This window comes from Tamandua tetradactyla, chromosome 7 (assembly GCF_023851605.1).
Source record: "Tamandua tetradactyla isolate mTamTet1 chromosome 7, mTamTet1.pri, whole genome shotgun sequence".
Lineage (NCBI taxonomy): Eukaryota > Metazoa > Chordata > Mammalia > Pilosa > Myrmecophagidae > Tamandua > Tamandua tetradactyla.
In genome coordinates, this window is record NC_135333.1 from 28,176,267 (window position 1) to 28,198,981 (window position 22,715).

The 22,715-nt window shown below is 36.2% G+C and overlaps 1 protein-coding gene across 21 annotated transcripts in view; it reads right to left on the reverse strand.

Annotated features, from left to right (window-relative positions):
* The window catches only part of RBFOX2 (RNA binding fox-1 homolog 2), a 393,928-nt gene that overhangs the window by 100,047 nt on the left and 271,166 nt on the right, over positions 1-22,715 (reverse strand). Inside the window, exon 1 of one of the 21 annotated variants that reach the window (XR_013179270.1) lies at positions 21,049-22,711. The exons of the other annotated variants lie outside the window; for them this stretch is intronic. The gene's annotated coding sequence lies outside the window, so the exon portion shown is untranslated. Of the gene's footprint in view, positions 1-21,048; positions 22,712-22,715 lie in introns of those variants that run through there. 21 annotated transcript variants of the gene reach the window in all.

Consider the following 22,715-nt stretch of genomic DNA (forward strand, 5'->3'; position numbering starts at 1 on the left):
ACAGCACAATACTACCCAATTGTAATGCAATTATGTTAAAACACTGAATGAAGCTGCATGTGAGGTATAGGTTTTTTGTTTTTGTTTTTTTTGTTTTTTTTTTCTTTCTATTATTGTTTTAATTCTTATTCTGTTGTCTTTTTATTTCTTTTTCTAAATCGATGCAAATGTACTAAGAAATGATGAATATGCAACTATGTGATGTTATTAAGAATTACTGATTGTACATGTAAAAAAAAAAAAACTAAAAAAAAAAAAAAAAGAGAAGGGATAATTGGAGATGAAGGGATACAGACTGTACAACGGGACTGGATATAAAAACTCAGAAATGGACAGCACAATACTACCCAATTGTAATGCAATTATGTTAAAACACTGAATGAAGCTGCATGTGAGGTATAGGTTTTTTGTTTTTGTTTTTTTTGTTTTTTTTTTCTTTCTATTATTGTTTTAATTCTTATTCTGTTGTCTTTTTATTTCTTTTTCTAAATCGATGCAAATGTACTAAGAAATGATGAATATGCAACTATGTGATGTTATTAAGAATTACTGATTGTACATGTAGATTGGAATGATTTCTAATTGTTTTGTTAATTCTTTTTTTAATTAATAAAAAAAAATTAAAAAAAAAAAAAAAAAAGGAGCATCAGAAAAAAAAAAAGAACAAGGCAGAACATGATCTAGCACTGTGCCACCTTCTGGCAAATGAATTTAGACTGCTAGAATCACTAGTGGTTTAAACCTCCCTGGCCCGCATAGCTACATCACTGTCTGGAGTTGGCAGGGAACCAAGAAGAGCTTGCCTTCTTTTTTCTGTTTTTATATATTTATTATTATTTTTGTTTTTAAAAAAAATATTTTTATTGACATATCTTCACACACAAACAGTCTATACATGGTGTACAATCAATGGTTCACAATATCATCACATAGTTATGTATTCATCATCATGATTATTTTTCGAACATTTGTATCACTCCAGAAAAGGAAAGAAAAAACCTCATACATCCAGTACCCCTTACCCCTCCCTCTCGTTGACTACTAGTATTGTAATATACCCAGTTCTGGCTTCTCTTACTAATGCATCATTATATAATATGGTTGCACTTGGATATGTGACTAAATTCTCAGTTGTCTATGCTGGTTAATTTTTTTTTCTTTCTTTCTGTAAGATGCATTCCTTACTTTCTCCATCTTTGGAGGTTAAGATCACAGCCTTTTGTCAGCCTGCCTGTTTTTAATCTTTTTTTATTTTTTCAATCTACTCAATTTATTTTAACCTTTGTTCCCCCTATTATTTGTTTATTTCTTATCCATATTTTTTACTCATCTGTCCATACCATAGATAAAAGGAACATGACACACAAGGTTTTCACAATCACACACACTGAGAAAGCTATATTATGAGACAATCATGTCCAAGAAACAGGGCTACTGGAACACAGTTCTACAGTTTCAGGTACTTCCCTCTAGCCACTCTAGTACACCATAAACTAAAAAGGGGATATCTATATAATGCATAAGAATAACCTCCAGGATAACCTCTCGACTCTATTTGAATTATCTCAGCCAAACAGACAACACTTCATTTTGTCTCATTTCTCTCTTTCCCCTTTTAGTCAAGAAGGTTTTCTCAATCCTCTTGATGCCAAGTCCCAGCTTACTTTAGGATTTCTGTCCCATGTTGCCAGGGAGGTTTACACCCCTGGGAGTCATTCCCACATAGAGGAGGGGAGGGCAGTGAGTTTCCTTGCTGTGTCAGCTGAGAGAGAGGCCACATCTGCGCAACAAAAGAGGTTCTCTGAGGGTGACTCTTAGGATTAATTTAAGTAGGCTTAGGCTATCCTTTCTGGTGAAAAGTTTCATAGGGACAAATCCCAAGACTGAGGATCCTGTCTTCGGAGGGCTGAGAGGAACAGGTTGCCAATGAGGGTCATCTGCTGGCAGACAAGGAAAGCTTCCATCTCTAAGAAGATGTCTAAAAGACTTCTAGGCGAAGACGGTCATGTGCTGGATAGGACACAAAGGTGCACCATTGGGGAGCGGAATTAAAGCTTTTAGGTATCTTTATCCGAATTTTTCCTTTGGGCTCTGTGGAGCTGGTATGCACCCCTGGCCCAGCCCTGGTTGGGAAATACTGACAAAACAAGTGTTAAAGAGGAACATTAACATGAATCCAATTAACAACAAAAGCTATGATGAGAGAATCTGACCTTCAGAGTAAACTCACCAAAATAATCTGATGTTCAGACATCAGCAAAAAATAATAAGCCATATTAAGAAACAGGAAGATATGACCCAGTCAAGGGACAAATCAAATAGACAGAGGAGACACAGAATCAGGAACAGAATCAAATCACAAAATCAAAGATGTTCAAACAAATTCAGTGAAATGGCTAAAGAGAAACAGATACTAAGAAGACTCTGGGTGAGAGAAAGAGGAATCTGAAAACATGCAAATAAAAATAACAGATCTTATGGGAATGAAAGGTACAACAGATGAAATTAAAAATACACTAGAGGCACACAGCATCAGATTTGAGCAGGCAAAAGAAAGGACCAGCAAGCTAGAAGACAGAGCACTAAATTCGAACAGAAAAAAGAATGGGAAAAATTGAGCAGGCTCTCTGATAAGTGATTGACAAGATGAAGTGTATGGCCATGGGTGTCCCAGAAGGAAAAGAGAAGGGAAAAGGGGCAGAAGAAATATCTGAGGAAATAACAGCTGAGAACTTTCCAACTCTTATGAAAGGCACTGATACCCGGTGCAAGAAGTGCAAGTACCTTCCAAATGGAATAAATCTGAGGAGACCTACTCCAAGGGACATACTAATCAGAATGCCAAGTGCCAAAGATAAAGAGAGAAGGCTGAAAACAGCAAGAAAAAGCAATCCATAACATACAAGGCGTGGTAGTTAGAGTCAGCTGTCAACTTGGCCAGGTGAAGGTGCCTAGATCTATTGCTGTGGACATGAGCAAATGGTGTGCGAACCTCATCTGTTGCTGATTACATCTGCAGTTGGCTAGGAGGCGTACCTGCTGCAATGAATGATGTTTGACTTAATTGGCTGGTGCTTAAATGAGAGAGCTCAATGTAGCACAGCCCAAGCAGCTCAGCATACCTCAACTCGGCACTTGCAGCTCAGCCCAGGCCTTTGGAGATGCAGAAAGGAATCACCCCGGGGAAGGTTGTTGGAACCCAGAGGCCTGGAGAGAAGGTCAACAGAAATCACCCTGTGCCTTCCCATGTAAGAAAGAACCTCAGTTGAAAGTTAGCTGCCTTTCCTCTAAAGAACTAATGAAATAAATCCCCTTTTATTAAAAGCCAATTCATCTTTGGTGTGTTGCATTCTGGACGCTAGCAAACTAGAACACAAGGCATGCTCAATAAGACTTAGTGTCAATTTCTCATCAGAAATCATGGAGGCAAAGAGGCTACATATATTCAAGTTACTGAACAAGAAAAATTGCCAGCCAAGAATTCTCTATCTGGCAAAACTGTCCTTCAAAAATGAGGGAGAATTTAAGACATTCACAGATAAGCAGAAACTGAGAGAGTCTATTAACAAGAGATGTCCCCTACAAGAAATACTAAAGGGAGTCCTACAGGCTGAAAGGAAAGAACAAGAGAGAGGCTTGGAGGAGAGTGTAGAAATGAAGATTATCAATAAGGGTAACTAAAAAAGGCAAAAGAGAAACAAAAATAAGATATAACATAAAAACCAAAGGAAAAAATGGCTGAAGTAAATACTACTGCCTTCACAGTAATAACACTGAATGTTAATGGGTTAAATGCTCCAATCAAAAAACACAGACTGGCAGAATGGATAAAAAAAAATCTGAGTGATCTATATACTGTCTACAAGAGACTCACCTCAGACTCAAGGATACTAAGAGGCTGAAAGTGAAAGGCTGGAATAAAATATTCCATGCAAACAGTATCCAAAATAAAAAAGGTAGGGTAGGTATATTAATATTGGCCAGAAAAGACTTTAACTGTAAAACTTATAAAAACAAAGAAGGACATTATATATTAAGAAAGGGCAATCCATCAAGAAGAAATAACAATCATAAGTACAATATGCACCTTATCTGGGTGCCCCAAAGTACATGAAGTAAACACTAGCAAAACTGAAGTGAGAAACAGACACACCAACAAGGGAGAAACAGACATATCTATGATAATAGATGCAGGCTTCAAAATACCACTCATATCAATAAACAGAGCATTCAGACAGAGGATAAGGAAATAGAGAATTTGAATATGATAAATGAAAATAGACCTAACAGATAAATACAGATTAATGCACCATAAGACAGCACGATATACATTCTTCGGAAGTGCCCATGGATCATTTTCCAGGATAGACCACATGCTGGGTCACAAAACAAAAATACGGAAATTACACAAAGTACTCTCTTTGATCATAAGTAATGAAGCTGGAACAACAGGCAGAGGACTGGAAATTGCACAGATTTACAGTGGTTAAACCACGCCTTTTGAACAATCAGTGGGTCAAAGAAGAAACAGCAAGAGAAATCAGTAAATATCTTCAGACCAATGAAAATGAAAACACAACATATCAAAAACTTACAGGATGTAGCGAAGACAGTTCTGAGAGGGTAATTTATAGCCCTAAATGACTACATTAAAAAGGAGGAAAGAACTAAAATCAAAGTCTAATTACACAACTGGAGGAACTAGAAAAGAAAAGTAAACTAATCCCAAAGCAAGCATAAAGAAAGAAATAACAAAGATTAGAGCAGAAATAAATGAAATTGAGGAAAAAAAAGAAATAACAGAACCAGAAGTTCGTTCTTTCAGATCAACAAAATTGACAAGCCCTTAGCTAGACTGACAAAGAAAAAAATGCAAATAAATAAAATCAGAAATGAGAGGGGGACAGCACTACTGACCCCACAGAAATAAAAACGATCATAAGAGGATACTATGAACAATGTAAGCTAACAAACTAGATAACTTAGATGAAACGGACAATTTCCTAGAAACTTGTAAACAACCCACACTGACTATAGAAGAGACAGAAGATCTCAACAAACCAATCACTAGCACAGAAATTGAAAGTCACCAAAAATCTTCACAGATGAATTCCACCAATCATTCCAGGAATAGCAATACTACTCAAACTCTTTCAGAAAACTGAAGAGGAGCGGAAGCTACTTATAAAGCCAAAATCACCCTAACATCAAAACCAGATAAAACACTACATGAAAAGAAAATTACAGACCAATCCAATGAATACAGATGCAAAAATTCACAACAAAATGCCTGCAAATAAAATCCAACTGTACATTAAAAGAATTATACACTATGATCAAGTGGGTTTTATCCCAGATATGCAAGGTTCAAAACAAGAAAATCAATCAATTTAACTCTAACATATTGAAGGAGAAGAACCACAGAAAAGGCATCTGACAAGATCCAGTATCCCTTCTTGATGAAAATACTTTGAAAGACAGGAATAGAAGAAAATATCCTCAACATGATAAACCCACAGCTTATACTGTATTAAATGGTGAAAGGCTGAAAGCTTTCCTGTTGAGACAGGGAAGAAAACAAGGATGCCTACTCTCACCACTGTAACTCAACATTGTACTAGAAGTTCTTAGGTAAAACTATTAGGCAGAAAAAGAACTAAAAGTTACGCAAATAAGAAATGAAAAAGTAAAACTTTCACTTTTTGCAGATGATATCTTATGCCTAAAAAGTCCTGAAAGATCTACAAGAGCTACTAGACCTAATAAATGAGTTCAGCAAAGTGGCAGGATATAAGATTAACACCCAAAAATCAGTTGTGTTTCTATATACTAGTAATGAGCAATCTGAGGAGGAAATCAAGAAAAAAATTCATTTACACTAGCAACTAAAAGAATCACATACCTATAAATAAACTTAACCAAGGACGTAAAGGACCTGTGTTCAGAAAACTACAAGGCACTGCTAAAATAAATCAAAGAAGATCTAAATAAATGAAGGGTCATTCTGTGTTCATGCACTGGAAGACTAAATATTGCTAAGATGTTCATATACCCAAATGGATTTACAGATTCAGTGCAATGACAATAAAAATTTCAACATCCTACTTAGCAGAAATGAAAAAAACAATCATCAAATTTATTTGGAAGGATAAGGAGCCCTGAATAGCCAAAAACATATTGAAAAAGAAAAATGAAGTTAGTGGTTTCAGGCTTCCTGATTTTAAAGCATATTACAAAGCTACAGTGATAAAAACAGCATGGGTTTGGCATAAAGACAGACATATTGACCAATGGAAGTAAACCGAAAGTTTAGAAATAGGCCTTCACATTTATGTTCAACTGATTTTTTCCACAAGGCAGCCAAGTTCACCCAATTGAGACAGAACAGTCTCTTTAACAAATGGTGCTGGATATCTACATCTGAAAGAATGAAAGAGGACCCCTATCTTATACCTTATACAAAAATTAACTCAATATGGATCAAAGACCTAAACATAAAAGCCAGAACCATAAAACTCTTAGAAGAAAATGTAGGAAAGCATCTTCAAGATTTTGTGATGGGGGTGGTTTCTTAGTCCTTACACCCAAAGCTCAAGCAACAAAAGAAAAAACAGACAAATGGGACTACCTCAAAACTGAATACTTCTTGTTTCAAAGGACGGTCAAGAGGGGGAAGTCAAGAGGGGGAAAAGGCCGTCTACTCAATGGAAGAAAATATTTGGAAACCACATATCCAATAGAGGTTTAATATCCAGGATAAAGAGCTCCTACAACTCAATAATAAAAAGACAAACAACCCAATTAATAAATGGGCAAGAAAAATGAATAGACATTTTTCCAAAGAGGGTATTCAAATGGCTAAAAAGCACATGAAAAGATGTTCAAGATCACTAGCTATTAGGGAAATGCAAATTTAAAAAACTACAATGAAAAATCATTTCATACCTACTAGAATGGCCACTATTAAAAGAAAACAAAACAAAAAACTGCAAGTTTTAGAGATGTGGAGAAATAGGAACGCTTATTACTGTTGGTGGGACTGCAGAATGGTGCAGCAGTGTGGAAGACAGCTGGCGGTTCCTCAGGCAGCTAAGCATAGAACTACCATAATATGCGGCAATCCCACTACTAGGTACATATTCAGAACTGAAAGCAGGGAAGCAAATGCTCATAGTGGCATTAATCACAAACTGTGGAAAGACAGAAACCACTCTCATGTCCCTCATCCAACGAATGGATAAACAAAATGTGGTATGTATACACAATGGAGTATGATGCAGCTGTAAGAAGAAATGAAGTCATGACGCATGTGACTACATGGATGAACCTTAAGGATAATTATGATGAGTGAAGCAAGTCAGACACAAAAGGACAAATACCGCATTGCCTCACTAATATGAACTAAATATAACTGAAACTTATGGTGTTAATATCTAGAAAATAGGTCACCAGAAGACAGGAGGAGGGCAGAGAATAGGGAGATGATGGTTAACTTGTGCAAAATATGTAAAAAGATTGGTTGTAAATGTTTGCAAATGGATGGAGGCGATGTGAGCACATTATAGTGAGTGTAACCAACAGCAATGATATGTGGGTACGATTGTAGGTGAAAGGGAAAATTTAGGGTCATGTACATCACTAGAAGGAAGCCAGAGGATGAAACATGAGATTGGGTAATGTAATGAATCCTCCTGAGAGTGAAAATGTTCTAGAATTGTTTGGTGATGAATGCACATCTCTGTAAATATACTAGAAGAGAGTGATTGTATACTTTAGACAGGTGGCATGGTTTGTGCACTTATCTCAATAAAATTGCTTTTTTTTTCCCAGGCAAAGTTTTACTTCACAGAGAAACAGAGCTGCCCAGGCAGTGTTTCAAGAGAGAGAGAAACAGCTGCCTGGAGGTAGCCAGGGATAGGGTTTTTATGGCTTAGGGGTAGGGAGTTGAGGGTTGGAGTTAGGTGGACTTACACTGGTGGGTTTTTGGGAATTAGCAGCCTTCCAGTGGTGAAGTAAAACTGCTGTTTAAAAATTAAAAAAGTATTGTCTGCCATGTGGGAGACCCTGGTAACGATTCCCAGCCCACGCACTTCCCAAAACAAACATGCAACAAAAACTCACATATGATGCTGCAATAATGGAATATTCAAAAGGAAAAAGAATGAAATGTGACCCCACCATACAGCATACAGAACAAATAAATAAATAAAAATAAAGAGACCAGAGGAAGACTTAAGCATGTTAAGAAGATATATATGGAAGTTATTTAAAAAAAAAAAAAAGCCTATCAAAATTCTAGAGATGTGAACAATAATGTCTGAGATAAACAATACACTGGAAGGGATTAATGGCAAATTAGACATTGAGGAAGAAAAGAATAATCAATTTGATGAAACAACAGAAACCAACCAAAAGTACAAACACAGAGAGAAAGGAGAGAAAAAAATAAAGACCAAAAAAACAATTAACACAGCATCAGTGAATTGTGGGACAGCTTCAAGAACTCAAATATATGTAATGGGAATCTTCAAAGGAGGGAGGGACCAAAACAATATTTGAAGAAATAATGGCTGAAATTCTTCCAAATTTCATGAACACAAATAAACCCAAGGTCTAAGAAATTCAATGAACCCTAAGCAAAGGATATGAAGAAAACTACGCAAAATATAATCAAATTATACACACATCATAATTGAATTACTTAAAAGGAACGATAAAGAAAATTTTTTTTAAGTAACCAGAGAAAATGGAGCACATTAGAGAGGAATAACATTTTTTAAAACTCAAGCACATTTCTTCTTAGAAATGCAACCTAGAAAACAGTAGAACATCATCTTTAGAGCACCGAAAGAACAAAATCTATCAACCTGGAATTCTTTACCCAGTGAAAATATCTTTCAAAATTAATGGTGAATTAAAGATGCTGTCCGATAAATAAAAGCTGGAAGAATTCATCACTAACAGATCCTCACTACTAGAAATGTTAAAGGAAGCCTTTTAAGCATAGGGAAAATAATACCAGGTGAAAACCTGGATCGACACTATAGAATAAGAGCACAAGCAATAACGACACAGGAATAAATATAAAGATTTTTTCTTATTGAAATTTCTTTAAAGGATTATTCTTGTATTTGAGAATCAGTTATAATAACATGTATCATGGGAGTTTATAACCTATGTAGAAGGAAAATTTATGACCATAATACTATAAAGGCAGGGGAAGGAATGGAAGTGTAGGACTCTTATACCATTATGTGAAGTAGTACAGTGTCACTAAAAGTAGACTATGACATGTTAAAGATGTATCCTATAAACCCTAAATTGCTAAAATAATAAACTAAATAAAATTAAAAAATACTAAAATAATAAAATGAATTTGTTGATTAATAAGCCAACAAAGGAGATAACATAAAATCTAAAAATAAACAATTCAAAAGAAGACAAGAGGGAGAGAGAAACAGAAAAAAGAAGAGATAGAATGCACTGAGAAGAACACAGCATCCTTGTTCTTAAACAGGAAACACCAATTACAGTAAACTATTTTATTATCACCTTCAGACAGAAGCCATGGAAAAATTAATCAGTCTTTCTCTTTCCCAGTTTAGTACTTGGAGGAAATACAATGTAAATTTCAAAATGTTATTTAACTGTAGGCTCATCTTACTATGAATCATAGGGGTATGCCTAAACTTATTTTACACCTAAACCTTGACGAAACAGAAAGTATTCAATGAAATGAGATTTCAAGGACTGAGAGCTCAAACTGACATCTCCCACTGACATTTGCTCTTTCTCCATTTATTATAAACCTTGTTTACAATATCTAATTTCACATAAAACTGAAGAAATAACCCAATTCTGTATATTAAATGCACACTACAAGCATACGTTCTCCATCTAAGATAAAGCAAATACTGCAGTTTGTCTGTTTCTCTAATAATTAGTAATGGAGTTGACAGAAATGGATCAATTCTTTTAGGGGTACTGCTTTAATCAAGAAAGGCACATTGATCAAGACATAAGTCTACAACACAGAAATTCTTTAGAATGCTTAGAGGTGATCCATGGGTAAAGAGCATACTGGATGTAAAGAAAAATAAGCAAATAAAGAATGAAAGAGGTAAGCAGAAGCTGACTAACAGTGAGCCTTGAAAATGATATGGAATAGTTATGGTCTGAGATATTCTGGGATTGAAAGCTCTTCAAAAGTGGAATGCAAAGAATCTAACTCTTGGCCATCTTGAGGAAGAGGAAGGGAAAAGAGAAGAGGGAGACTGCTGTTCTCAATTTAGCACTTGTAGTATAATTACTGTGGGCTGCCAACTGCTAAGGTTTCATTGTCACCTTTCCACTTCTCTTTCTTTGCATCATGCCCTTTTCCCACTTGCTGAAGTCATGCCCTTCCTCTTTTCCTGATTTGCATGCAGAAGGCTAGAACTCAAATACCTCTTACCATCAAGCATACCACATACCCTCATGGTATCTTCTGGAAATAAGCAGCCTTCCCTTACATAGCTGTATATTCCAAAGCCTCCTTCCTCTCTTCTAGCCAAATAACTCATCCATTTCCAAGACTATATTGTATTAACTGATTTAAGTAATAAGCTCTACGATATGAGTAATTACCCAATTAAACTTTCCCATTTTGCCTTTCAAAAGAGGATCTTGCCAATGCATTAACAAGTTAAATTCATTAATCCATTCAGGAAATAGTCACTGGATACTAAACTGAATCAGATTAAGTAATAAATACTAGCAAGATAGTGCCAATTTTGAAAGAAACCACAATCTAACAGAAGAAACAAATATGGAAGAAACAGTTACAGTAGTACATAATAGAAGAAACATAATACTACATAACAGTACTGCATAAAAGAAGAAACAGTCATAATACTACATAATACGGACTAGGAGCAATTCATACAGAATGCTAATGTAAAGCACAAAGGAGGCACAACTTAATGAGATAGGGCGAGCTCTCTGAAGTAGTGCGAGTTGAATATTTATGGACAAGAAATTAATTATAGAGGAGAAAAGACATTCCAGAACAAGATAATAATATATGAAAAATGATATATGACTCAACAACAAAAGAACAAGCAACCCAATTATAAAGTGGGCTAAAGATATGAATAGAAAATTTTCTGAAGAGAAATACAAATGGCTAAAAAGTATATGAAGAGATGCTCATCCTCATTAGCTATTAGGGAAATACAGATCAAGACTATAATGAGATGCCATCTCATACCTGTAAGAATAGCTGCAAGTAAACAAACAGGATACAACAAATGTCGGAGAAGATGTAGAGAACTGGGACATTTATACATTGCTGGTGGGAATGTATAATGGTACAGCCGCTATGGAAGACAGTGTGGCAGTTTCTCAGAAAACTAAATATCGAGTTGCCCTGTGACTTGACAACAGCACTACTCAGCATATACCCAGAAGAGCTGAAAGTAGTGACACAGACATTTGCACACCGATGTTCACAGCAGCACTATTCACAATTGCTAAAAGATGGAAACAATCCAAGTATTCCTTTAACAGACTAGTGGATTAACAAAATGTGGTATATACATACAATGGAATATTATACAGCAATAAGACAAAATGATGTCCTGAACCACATGACAAGATGGATGAGCCTTGAAGACATAACACTGAGTGAAATAAACCAGACACAAAAGGACAGATACTGTATGAGACCACTTTTATGACCATGGTAAAGATAAAATTAGAGGCTTACAATACAGAATACAGGCGACCTAGAGATATACAGGAGCTTGAGATGGTGTTCTAGTTTACTAGCTGCTGGAATGCAATATACCAGAACCAGGATGGCTTTTAAAAGGGGGAATTTAATAAGTTTCTAATTTACAGTTCTAAGGCCGAGAAAATGTCCCAATTAAAACAAGTCGATAGATATGTCCAATCAAAGGCATCCAGGGAAAGATACCTTGGTTCAAGAAGGCCGATGAAGTTCAGGGTTTCTCTCTCAAGTGAGATGGCACATGGCAGACACAGTCAGGGCTTCTCTCTCAGCTGGAAGGGCACATGGCAAACACGGCATCATCCGCTAGTTTTCTCTCCTGGCTTCTGGTTTCATGAAGCTCCCCGGGAGGTGTTTTCCTTCTTCATCTCCAAAGGTCACTGGCTGGTGGACTTTCTGCTTCATGGTGCTGCAGCATTCTCTGCTCTCTCTGAATCTCGCATTCTCCAAAATGTTTCCTCTTTTATAGGACTCTAGTAAACCAATCAAGACTCACCCAAATGAGTGGAGACATGTCGTCACCTAATCCAGTTTAACAACCACCCTTGACAAAATCACATCATCCAGGGAGATGATATGATTAGTTTCAAACATACAGTATTGAATAGGGATTATTCTACCTTTATGAAATGGGATTTTGATTAAACATGGCTTTTCTAAGGGACATATATCCTTTCAACCAGCACAGATGGGTAAACAGTTTTCTAATGAGGTTGAATTTAACTGTAAGGGAATAGAGAGAATTAAAGGAGGTTCACTAGTGGATCTATAAGTAATATTACATTGAAGATGAACCTGATTGAAAGGGCTTGCTTGTATAGAACTCATGTGTCCCACCAATTAACTCTACAAATATAAGTAAGTTCTTGCATGAACTACTGCAAAGGTATGAATCTTGTTCGAAGAGTATATAATTTCGGGATATAGGAGGGGAAATGTTATTGCATGCTACGGGCTGTTTAACAGGAAAACATCAACAGTCCCACAGCAATATCAGTACGTAATGGGAGGAGGGACAAGAGTTAGGAGGACGTTTGGATTGCCTATTTGGTGAGGGTGTATTTATTGGCTATCTTTCTCTTGGGAATAATGAAATTATCTCAGTTCAGAGTGTTGATGGGCTGTTGGTTTTGGATGTTATACATAAGACCCTCTAGATGGAGGTGGCTGGAAAATGCACTGACTGGCGAATGATGCTATAAACAGATTACTGAACACAGTGCTGCTATAAAAAGGAACAAAGTTGTGAGGCATGCAACAATGTGAATGAACCTGTGGGACATTTGGTGAGGCAAAATAAGCCAGAAACAAAAGAGCAAATATAGTATGATCCCATTTAGAAAATACTTATATAAGAAAACTGGGGCCTAGATTGTAAGCTCTTATAGCAATAACATTTAGCCTAGAGTGGTAATTGTTATTTTTAGATCATCAGGGGGCTGTTTTATATATGTATAACCTGGTATTTACAGATAAAAATGAAGCTGATCAGGTCGGGATTAAGGTCATTCAGAATACTTTACCAAACATAATACACTACCAAAATTCAGAATGTCTGTACTTTAGAACTTCACCTACTTTCTGAGACCAAAGGAAGAAAGTTTTATTATGTCCAGAACCTAAATTTTCTATAGCACGTAATCTAATTCAACCTGTCTGGACAGATGATTTAAACAATCCAAACACAGAGTGTCCAGAATAAGAATGAGAGCCTATAATCCTGTATAGCTTAATGAAATGTCTGGATACATCCCAGAGCATATTAAGCAGATAATCAACAAGTATTGGCAAAGTCCCTTGAGGGATGGGAGAAAAATTATGGAACTATTAAAATTTACCACTGGGGAAATCCCAGGTACTGTGCCAAACATTAGGGACACCAAAATTAATAGGCTAAGCCTTGATCTTGAGGCTTGCTCTTGTGAAGCCTATGTATGTAGCGGAGAAGCTCAGCTACCTATAGCTATGCCTAAGAGTTACCTCCAGAGGACCTCTTTTGTTGCTCAGGTGTGGCCTTTCTCTCTCTCTCTAAGCCCAACTCCACAAGTAAAACCATTGTCCTCCCCTCTATGTGGGACATGACATCCAGGGATGAGAGTCTCTCTGGTGGCATGGAAGATGACTCCTAGGGATGAGCCTGGCCCTGGCACCGTGGGGTCAACAATGCCATCCTGACAAAAAGAGGGAAAAGAAGTATAACAAATAAGGTATCAGTGGCTGAGAGAGTTCAAATAGAGTCAAAAGTCTACATTGGAGGTGACTCGCACGCATGCTTCAAATCGACATTGCTACCTACCATAATTTGCCAAACCCAAACTTTATGACCTAGGTTTTTTAGTATTCTCACCAATACTAAGGAATACCTAGAGCATTATATAAGAGCCTACAGAAGTTCCATGCACTAGGGTTGACTTTTCAAAACCTACAACCTCCAAATGGGTCCCTGAATAAGCCCTGAAATGCAGAGGTCCAGCCTTTCCAGATCATCAACTAGTTCCAGTCCCCTATTCCATATTATCAACAGCCCTTTCCAATATGAAAAAAGTGAGAATGGGCATAGCCCAAAATCCCTAAAGAATGGGAGAAAGATCAAAGGTGATGGGGGAGTTATAAAGAAACATTGAGTTTAACAAATGAGCATGAGTGCTAAATCATTATACAGATATTTCTTTAGCCTCCAAGACCTTAGAGCAGCTAGAAATAAAAACCTAAAATTGTGTAACTGAAATATATTCTACAACAAATTGTTGCGATGTACTTTGAAATGTACTGTTCTTATGTATATAATGTTATTTAAAGAAAAGGAATATAACAAAGAAGATAGGATTTAAAACATGAGTATGACTGTTGAATCATTATATTTGTATTTCTCTTGGTTTCCAGTTTCTTGGAGCACCTAGAAGAAAAAATGAAAAATGGTGGAACTGTAACCCATATGAAATGTTAAAATCTGTTCTATAAGCACTTGTTAAAATGCACTTGGAAATTTTTTTTTTTAATAACATATGAAAAGCAACATATGGCAAAGTTGGGAAATTTCAAGTAATTTACAACTGGGGGCTGAATGAAGGGAGAAAGGAGGCAAAAAAAGGGAAAAGAGTCTTTCTATTTTCTGGGTCGGGAGGGGAAAAAAACAGTCGGGAATTATTAAAATGACTTATCAAAACCGCTAGAAATTGTTTCCTTGTCATCAAGCTGTACAGGAAAACTTTTCCCAAGCTAAAAACATAGGGAAGATCTCTATCCCTCTGAGTCAGGAGTCAGCATACTGACCTGAGGGTCAAAGCCAATCTGCTACCTGTTTTTATTTACAGCCTGCAAACTAAACATGGTTTTAAAATTTTTAAATGGTTCAAAGAAACTGAAGGAGACTAGTTTATGACACATGAAATTTAAATTTCAGTGTCCATAAATAAAGTTTCATCGGAACACAGCCATACTCATTTATTTACATTATTATCTACGGCTATTTTCTTGCTACAATTGCAGAGGTGAATAGCTATGACAAAGACAGCAAAGTCATAAATATTTACTATCTGCCCTTTACCGAAAAAATTTGTGGATCCCTGCTCTAAGTTAAGAGTCTTTCAAGATCTCCTTCATTCAAGTCTCAGTTTATCTCTTCAAAACTTTTACAAGGAACTTCATAATCAATATTAGATAAAAGATCATACTTATATAATTTGTGAATATAAAAGCATTCATTTATAATTACTAATTTCTATTACCATATGTTCTGCTGAAATATTCCTTTATAAATGAAATATATTATCAAATCTTGGTGGCAGAATTTTAACCTGTAATTCTGAATGAATTTAATATCTCCCATTACATGACATCAAGTTGTGATTTTAAAAGCATAGGTATATTTATTTTTATTTCCTGAACCATTAGTTAAATAAGAAATAGTATTCTAATATTAGGAAACTGAGAGCCTTTTGAAAAAAATTCAAGAGGCTTGATAAAAAGAATAACATATAAAATAAACTAATTTAGGAATATCTTTATGATGTTTATCATTAAATATTATTAAATCAGACTTTTTTTCAAGTATTTAATTTTTTTGTTGTGTTTTACTTCTTATTTTTCAGTAGAAAATAGGCTCAGGTTTCACTGCTGCTACTGATCTAAAAGATCCTTTAATTCCTAATCTTGGTTTTTCGTCACTTTTTTTGGTACAGTTTCAACATCTCCAAGGAAGTGATCAAATTTACTTTTGCTGATTTTCAATGTCATCTGTTGATTCAACTAGTATTTTCAAAACAGTATTTCTAGTAGGTAAGTTTAAAAAAATGAAATACTCAGGCAGGCCTTGGTTGCTCAGCAGGCAGAGTTCTTGCCTGCCATGCCAGAGACCCGGGTTCGATTTCCAGGGCCTGCCCATGGAAAAAAAAAAAAGAAAGAAAGAAAGAAAAAGAAAAACTCAGTGATAGTAACTGTTGAGGGATCAGGGATCAGGGATTAGGGCAAGATCCAGGAGTTAGAGTCTTGGCAAACAGCTGACATCAACAATATTCTACTTACAAGGTGAGAGCTATATGCCTTTATTTTTTAAGTTATAAACTGCTGATAAACTATGTGATCTATATGTTATGAAAACAGAATAAAGTCAAATGTATTGTCATAAAATTAGACATAAGAAAGATGACACTTAATACTCATTGATATTTTTGCTTAGTAATTAGACATGATTAAGCCACTCTTACAAATTAACGCAATTAGTCCAGGCCATTAAAAATCCTGGAAACCATATGTTTTTCTTTCTATGAGGAATAATTTAAGGATGTAGCAATGATGAGCAAAGAGACCAGAAGTTAAAGGGAACACTTAATATCTTCAAGTATTTGGTTTTAAGAGAGATTAATCAACTAACCTATATGACTCCAAATGACAAAACTAGAAAATGTGAGATGTTAATGAAAACAGGTTTTAACTCATCATAAGAAAAATCTTACTACTTTTTAAGGCCAACAACTGAACGATTTGTCTTTTGAGGCTGGTAGTATCATGGAAGAGCATGGGAATTTGAAGTTAAAAAGATCTCAGGTTTGAAGTATCTGCTCAACCTTTCAAATCTTAAATCCCGTGTAAAAAAAGGGGGTGGGGGGAAGCACCATTTGCCTCCATGGTGATTGACAAGTGATATATAATATGAATGTAATGTGTTATGTATGTAAATATGGTATGTACCTAAAATTAACTGGTACAAGTAGATATTCAAAGAAAAAAGTTATTTCAATAATAACAGTCATTACTGGTGGTGGTTAAGTGAAGGGATTCGGGAGCCAAACTCCTTAGAAATCTTAGCTTTGCCATCTGTAGTTCTGTTTCCTAATTTCTAGAAAATGGACATTCATAGTACTCACAAAGTTGAGAGGAATAAATCACTTAATAGACGAAAGGCACCAAGAGAGTGTCTACTGTATAGGATGTACTCTATAATGTTACTTATTGTTATTATGTAGTTTTTATAATGCAGTTTTATAAAATGAATTCATTTTAATTAACAGTGAATTCCCTATTATTGCAAGTGTTACATGAAAGCCTTGTAAAGTCAGAGGTGGAAATTCTAGAAATGAATCAGAGAGTCTCAGCTAAATTAATTCATTCGCACATTAAACAACTGTTTACTAAATATCTAATACCTTCAAGGGACATTAGAGTATGGTGGTTAAGAGATTTCAAAGCTAGTCTGTCTGAAAATGAATTCCTATAATATCTCTTAGCAGATGTATGAACTTAGGCAAGTTGCCTAATCATTATATGCCTCAGTTTCCCCTAGTATACATACAGAAGGGATAATTATAGGGTTGTTAGAGGATTCAATGAATGAAAATACTTAGAACAGAATCTGATATTAATAAATCCAAGTCTATACAAGCATTAGCTTATTATTTATTATTATAACTATGTGTCAGTCTAGATACTGGGAATACAACAGACTGACAAGGTCCCTGCCCTCATATACGTATATAACATATTATCAAATGGTGACTAGTGAAGAAGAAGCAGGGTAAGAGGATAGGAAGTGATGGGTGAGTGCTAGTTTAAACAGGATGGCCAGGGGAGAGCTTTCCCCTAAGAAGTAACATTTGAGTAAGCAAACTACGTTATTATTTGAGAGAAGGGCATTTTAGGCAGAGAAAAGCAGAATGAAAGGCCCTGAGCAGGAGGGTGCAAGGTTTGTGTGGTGTTAAGGGAATAGCAAAAAAGACAACATCACCGGAACAAAATATAGGAAAACAAGGGCAGAAGGAGAAGATTTTGCAGAGACAGCTTCTTTATGGTGTAGGGTCTTACAGATCATAGTAGGAACACTGGATTTTATTCTGCGTCTGTAGGGAAACTGGGAGATTTTAAGGACAGTGCATTTTAAATGGTTCACTTTGGTAATGACCTCTAATTATCTGACACCAAGGTTCCCTGGATTTAATTATTCTATTAGAAATAGAGGACCATTTCAGAGTCTGGAAAATGGCAATACCTCACGACAGAAGACTGCAGCATTTGACTGCCTACAAGAGCTGAGCATAGGACCCCAAAAATAAAGTTGCTATGATCAAAACAGCAAAGCATTCACTGCACAGGGGCATTCCATTTGTGTGTACTGAACTTCACAAATGAAGTGTTACAAAGAAAGATTTAACAGTGCTTTAGGAAGGTTGAGAGAAAAGAGTAGGGCATGAAGAATGACTCCAGGAGGGAGGACTATAGTCAGGACATGTCCTATCCCAGAGAGGGTTAGGACACAAGGAGACTGGCGTGGACCTAAGGGGCCACATTATGATTATGATGGGTTCCTAGTGACAAGCTTTCTGAATATCACAAGAGATGTCGGAGAAAAAACCCAAGGTAACATACTACATGAAAAGAAGTTAATGTTGAATACTCCATGAATCAGAAGTCAAGAAAGATGAAATTGTTCCCACATGGCAATCTGTGTAGATTGAGCTTGTTGTTTTTTTTTTTAGGGAAAAACAGAAAACTGGAGGAATAAGACAAGGGATTGCAGCTAATGCTCTATCATTAGATAGAGCTCCTGAGAGGGCTGAGGAGCATCAATTATCTTACAAAATGAAGAGAACATACAATACAGAACTTGATCGGCCATCCAATACTAAGCTTAGCCTGTTTTAATTGCAAAATTAAGGAGAAAGATAAAGAAAAAAATAAAGAAGGTATGTGGTTAGGGACTGATTTGGAAGAAGAACCATTTAATGACTCAGATTCAAATGCATCCCCATTTAGGGAATTCTGGGTATCTTTTTCAGGAAAGCTAAGTAATTTTTAGACTGGCAATATTTTTTTAGAGCCAGTCTTGGCCTTGGCAAGGAAATTATTATAACTGAAGATATGGAACAGTGTAGAACTCAGAAGGAAACAAAATTTCTGGGAAAAAATGAGGCTGTTTTTGGTAAGGAATATAAATTAGTCTCAACCCACAATCCTGGCCTACTCTCCAATTCCCCAAGTCCAGCGCAGCCCATAGAAAGTAGAAAGTGTGCCAAAATAAATGCTGTGGGCTGGAGCTCCATGTTTGAGGGGTGGGATGAGATTGGGGTGGAAAGAGAAAATGACTGGCAGGCAATGGAATGGAATCACTTTAAAGTAATGCCACAAAATGGAGACTAAATAATCACTGAGGACTTCCAGAATTCACAGAAAATGAGACATACTTACTGAAACCAGAGACTAGAGCCCCTACTCCAATTCATTAAAAACAAAAAAATCAAAATCATAAAATATTTAAACAAAGCCAAACATACCTACTACTCTCTTATTTTTCATTAAAGCATAAAATTCCTAACCCCCTATTCTCTTCTCCTATCCACCCTGGAACAGAAGAGCCAACTAACTGGCAGCAGCTCAGGTGAAAGACTTCAACCTTCAAGCCACAAAGAGGGGAGATAGCAGACAATGGAACTGGTGATTCATTACAAAAGAATACACTCCAGAGCGGCATGCTGCCACATGGGCTCACAGCACTATTTAAAGGAACAGCAGCCCCCTTTCCAACCTCCCCTATTCTTAACACCTTCCCTCCTCTAGGTCCTGATGGAAAACAGATTTTGAAGAAAAATGCCAACAAAGCACTGAGCTGTCCAAGAAAGGGAGGGCTTTGTGTTCCAAAACCTGACAATCTTAACTGTATAGTAGAGTACAAAAATTTTCTTTCACATCATCTTTTCTCTCTGCCACCAGTACACTTTCTTGTTCAAGAACAAATAGCGTAACTGAGTTTGAATCTGGTTAAACATTTTTTTTTTTACTACAGATGAAGTCACTTGCAATTTTGATTTTGAAGTCACTTGCAATTTTACACAAATGACAAGAATGGTTTCTTCTCTTTCCCTTCTTTTTATTCCATATTATTTTCAAAAACACGAGAAGACATAATTTGGTTCACAAGCTCAGAAATAAGTGAAACACTTGCACAGCATATACAAATAAACCTAACGATACATTTTTTAAAAGCCACATAAAATGTCTGTCAACTATTTAGAATTTTGTGAGTCAACTACCACTGATTACTCATTGGAAATGACAGAGCAGTTTATTTAAAACGAAAAAAGCAGGAACTTATAAAACTGAAGTTTATATAATAATAGAGCACACACTGTGCAAAAACTGATATGGCTTTAATATTGTACGATGAAATGTCATCCACTGAAAGCCTTTCTGATGCAAAGAATCCAAGTGGCAAAATGGTGAAAACATATTCACATTTTCTTGGTCAAGATACTAAATACAACAATAAACCATTTAACTTTGATAACCTAACCCTAACCAGTGAAGACATTTTATATTCAGAAAGCTTCTATTTAGGTGATTATCAAATATTGGGATTGAATATCTGGTTTAAAAAATAAAAGGAAAAATCAGAAATTTTACCTATCTGGTTTTTTCTTTGTTTTTTTTTTCTAGATAACTAATAACTTTGTATGTTGCATAAGCACACAAAGTCTCTACACTAAAACAAATAGGCTGAAATACTGGAAATTCATAAATTTTACATTCTATAATTTCCAGCTGAATGAATTCAGGATGGGCAAAAACTAGTTACTCCTTTCCTTTAGTATTTCAGTATATCCTGAGAAAATCAAAGTAAAATCATTTAGTCTATTAGAATTTCTAATCATCAAAAAACCCTTCTTTCCATTTTCCATTTATCTCTTCTGCTCCATTCCCCAGTTTGATTTCCTGAAATACTGACTATTAAGAGCACACTATTAAGTGTGCACAAACATGTGCATTCTCACTTACGCTTACATACTTACCAGCTACTCTAGAAACTGAGAGGAAATGTTCCAAGAAACCTCGAAAATCCTCCGATTATAAAAGTTGCTGGTTTAGATAACTCTTTCCCTGGTTTAAAAGTATATAAAAATAATGAAAAGTCAAGTCATGGAAAAGCCTTCAGTAACAGCTGAGAAAGAAGAGAGTTGTTACCCTCTCAAACTGCCAGTTAATGAAACCTGAGTGAGGGCTCCAAGGTTAAGCAAGTATTATCTCCTAAGCAATGAAGAGAATCCAGAAATAGGTATTCTCTTGCACGGAAAATGTTTAAAAGAAATATTTCAGAAGAATTATACAATGATGGTGAGGGGATAAGATGTGAAAAAGAAAATATTTTAAGGATCTTTCCATTTTTCAAAAGGGGGGGGTGGTTCTTAATAATCTCCAAACTCAGATCTGGTGAAAAATTACTTTGGAAAGACATGTTCTTTGAACCTTCACTATCCTCTTAGTCACACTGGGAAAATCTCCCTAAAGGTTTTCCTCCTACCAGCACTGCGGGATATTATATAACCTTTAATGGAACAGGATTCCAGCTCCTAAAATGATGCCACTATCCTGGGCTAGCCCGTTCTCCCGCCCTCCGGTGGTGACTTGGAGAGGAAAAAGAGAAGAGAATACAAAAAAAGGGCAACCTCCTTAAAAGGAAAGCACTGTCCAGTGATAAAATTTCCCTATGGAACATAAAAGCCTGGAGTGAAACTGATCCTGACTCTAGCACTAACGGACATAAATGTTCTATAATGTAAATGATTTCTCATTGATAAATCACAGCCTCATCATTCCCTCTCAACCTATATATATAAAGAAAAAAGGTAAAGAAGGGTACAATAAGAAAAAACAACATATCCAGGGGAAACCATGGAAGAGCACTCACCTTAACATTTGTCAGGAATGACTTGCTAAAATGCAGATTAGATATTGCATGGCATAACCAAAAACAGGCACGGAGAAAGAAGAGAGTTCTTCCATTTCCTACTCCCTTTCCTTCAAATGCCTTTTAGTGTCTACGTGTTAGTCATTTCTACTTTCCGACTTGTTCTCCTGCCAGTCAGGGCTCTACCTTCTCTGCTACACCTGGATGCTCCTCCAGCTTCTAGCGAAAACATTCACCAGTAACGAAGCCATCAAAATGAAACATTTAATAAGCCATTTAGAGAGATGGCAGCAAAACTGCAATTCCACAGCCAATCCTGAGAAACCAAAGTGAATCAGGAATCAGATTTCCCTATAATATAAATTCTTCTGCAATTCTTAAAAGAAAGTCAATCCCTTTCCCCCTCTTTTTGGCAATCTACAAGAATCTCTTCCTACCTCTGCAGTCTTTCTCTCCCTCCCTCTTCTCAGGATCAAGACAAAGAGGTAGACAAATCCCCACAGGGTCTTTCCTGAGCTACAGCTGCACAGTACAGGAAATAGGAATCTGCTATGGAGCTGCAAGGGGGTGGGGTGGGGGGTAGAAAAAAGGATACAGAGTCGTAACACACACACACACACACGGACTCACAACAGGCATTAACACTTTTCAGCTGCTAACAATAAATCTGGCCTTTTCTAAGAAGAAAAATCAAAACTCTGCTTACTATACTCCACATCCAAACCTTCATTTGGATCCTAGAGATGAGAAAATAAACACTGAGGAAGCACA